The sequence below is a fragment of the Coccinella septempunctata genome, chromosome 3, assembly GCF_907165205.1.
Source record: "Coccinella septempunctata chromosome 3, icCocSept1.1, whole genome shotgun sequence".
Classification (NCBI taxonomy): domain Eukaryota; kingdom Metazoa; phylum Arthropoda; class Insecta; order Coleoptera; family Coccinellidae; genus Coccinella; species Coccinella septempunctata.
This window is the reverse complement of record NC_058191.1, coordinates 20,190,708-20,193,442: the sequence shown is the minus strand read 5'-3', so window position 1 is coordinate 20,193,442 and position 2,735 is coordinate 20,190,708. Positions and strand designations below refer to the sequence as shown.

Sequence of the window (2,735 nt, the reverse complement as noted above, 5' to 3'; positions counted from 1 at the left end):
TTGGTACCGAATCTTTGAAACTTTTGCCTGATAAATATAGACTAACTCAATCGGGTGCCGATATCACTGTGGATGAAAAATTAATACTAGCAAAAGAGAGTCTCGAGAACAAGGCGGCACGTAGAATCATACGACATAAAATGACTATCAATCCTCATAAGGGATTCGAAATAGGAGATCTGGTATTGCTTCGCGCGAACCCGACGTCATCTCTTCTGAAGGGTGAAACGAAAAAATTTCTTTTACTTTTCGAGGGCCCTTATGTGGTTAAAAAAAAATTGGAACATGTTCCTACCTTTTAGTACATGCTCGGGGTCAGAAAGAAAGAGGAATCTTTCATATCAGTCATCTGAAAAGAATACTACCCTCCAATTAAGTGATTTTTTTTTTAATGATTGGTGTAGGGATTTTATCCACTCGGTCAGCTTTTTTGCGTTCTTTAGTATAAGGTCTCATAGTCTCGACCTATACTTAGCGGGAGCAAGTTGAAGCAGAACGTATAGAATAAATGATTTTGTTGAGCAGTTTAGCTTGTTTCGGGATTGTGTCACGGAGGCGACGAAGAATTCACGCATTCTGAGTTTTCGATTGACTGGCGCTGGAGGTAACTCACTACAGCCATTTTAGAGTGTGCAAATTTTTCGTTACCGAGATAATTTGTTGTTCTAGGTGTAGGTAAGAGAAATTGTACTTATTTTCCTTTTATATAAATTCTAATTGTACCCATTTCTTGTGTTTAGTTTGTTGCGTTCAGCTCTAGAACAACCACAAGTGGCATTTATATTGTAAAAGAATAAAGCCTAGTAAGGGAGGAATACGATTTTCTTTCATCCCCATCAACCCTTTACAAGCTCTTCTTTGGTTACATTTAAATCCTTAACTGATCTCTCGGTCTTCGGTGGTAGGTTCTTGACCTTCTAGCTTCTTCCGTTGGATCGTAGTCGACTAATCTTCGTAGTTCCTCATTTGGATGTTGTTTGGCTTTGTCGAATATCCTTTCCGCCTTTCTCTTTATAAATTCTGTAACTGGTTCCCATTCCAAGTCCTTGTAGATTTGTTTGTTTCTAACAAAACAGGGTACGTCCATCGCCATTCTAAGGAGTTTATTCTCAGTGGCCTGTATTCTCTTGATGTGGGTCTTGGCTGCGAAGCCCCATGCCGCCGATCCATATGTGAGTTGTGGTCGCGCAATAGTTTTAATCATCGTCAACTTGATGTTCTTATTCATATGACTTCTTCTGCCTATGAGTGGATAAAGTTTACTCATTGCGGCTTTTGTTTTATCAACAGCACATTTGATGTGGTTTTTCCATGTTAGTCCTCTGTCAAGCGTCACTCCTAGGTATGTTGCTTCATTTTTCCATTCAACCTCTTCTCCATCAACTTCAAGGTTATCTTCAATCCTCAATCTTCTCTTTTGCAGTAATATTGCTTGAGTCTTTCTTCCATTGATTTGGATTTTCCATTTGATGCACCATTTGAGTAATTCATCTATGGCTTCCTGCAGTCTCCGGTGTATGATCTCTGGGCGTCGATGTGTGAACGCTATTCCTGTGTCATCTGCGTACAAGGTGAGCATATTTCAAGCATTCTTCGGGATATCATAAACGTATATTACGTAAAGCAGAGGTCCAAGTACCGATCCTTGAGGCACTCCCGCTTCCAATTGTTTGGTTTGAGAGGTTGCTCCATCTATCTTCACATAAAAGTTTCTATTCCTCAGATAGTTCCTTATAATCTTGCATAGCTTGGTCGAATATCCTGCTTTTTTCATCTTGTAGATTAGGCCTTCGTGCCATACTCTATCAAAAGCTCTCTCGATATCCATCAGAACTAATCCTGTGGCCTGTTTGGTCTGCATTCCTTCGGTGACGTATTCTATGAGCCGTAGTAATTGGAGTTCAGTCGAGTGTTCTCGTCGAAATCCAAATTGTTCGGGTGGAATTATCTTCAACATTTCTGTTTCCTCATTCAGCCTTTTGGCGATAACCCTCTCGACGACTTTTCCTAGTGCTGATAGTAGGCTGATTGGTCTATAATTTTGAGGAAATTTCCGTTCCTTTCCAGGCTTGTTGAAAACTATCATTTCTGCAGTTTTCCATCTCTTTGGGTAGTATTCGGTCCTCATCACTCCGTTTGTTATATTCGTCAAGGCTGCTATTCCTTTTCTAGGCAATTTCTTCAACATATAATTCGTTATCCTATCTTCTCCCGGTGCTTTCCGGTTTTTCAGTTTCATTATTATCTCTTTGATTTCTGTTGGTGAAGCCGGTTTTGGAATGATTTACCATGGCCACAATCGGTGCCATTACCCTAAATGTTCTCGTTTCCGAGTTTTAAAATTCCTACCAGTACGCCCCACGTACACTGCCCCACAACTGCATTCAAACTTGTACACGCCGGACCTTTTTAAGATGTCCACTTTATCTTTATTATTGATTATCTAATTTAACAGTGTTTTCTGTGTTCTCAAAGACACTTTACAATTTTCTTTTGCCAGTGTAATGAATAGAAATATTGACGAGATATATATGCTTATAGAATATTGGGCAAGGAAATTTTTTCTCAGGCTCTCAACGTCCAAGATAATTGAAAATAAAGGTTTTGATGACAAGCGTATGAATGATAATTTTCCACTCGGAAGATAAGTGACGAAGAAGTAGAGTTTCATGTCGGACATGAGGCCGATTTTGAGTTAAAAGGAAAACGGTTTAGTTCAGATAACAACTCGCCCA

General features: G+C 39.5%; 1 long non-coding RNA gene across 1 annotated transcript; it reads left to right on the top strand.

Moving 5' to 3' along the window:
- The first annotated feature begins 584 nt into the window (after positions 1-584).
- On the top strand, positions 585-809 carry LOC123310506. The gene is made up of 2 exons (XR_006537365.1): positions 585-675; positions 741-809. It is a non-coding gene; the product is annotated as an uncharacterized LOC123310506 (long non-coding RNA).
- The last annotated feature ends 1,926 nt before the right edge of the window (positions 810-2,735 follow it).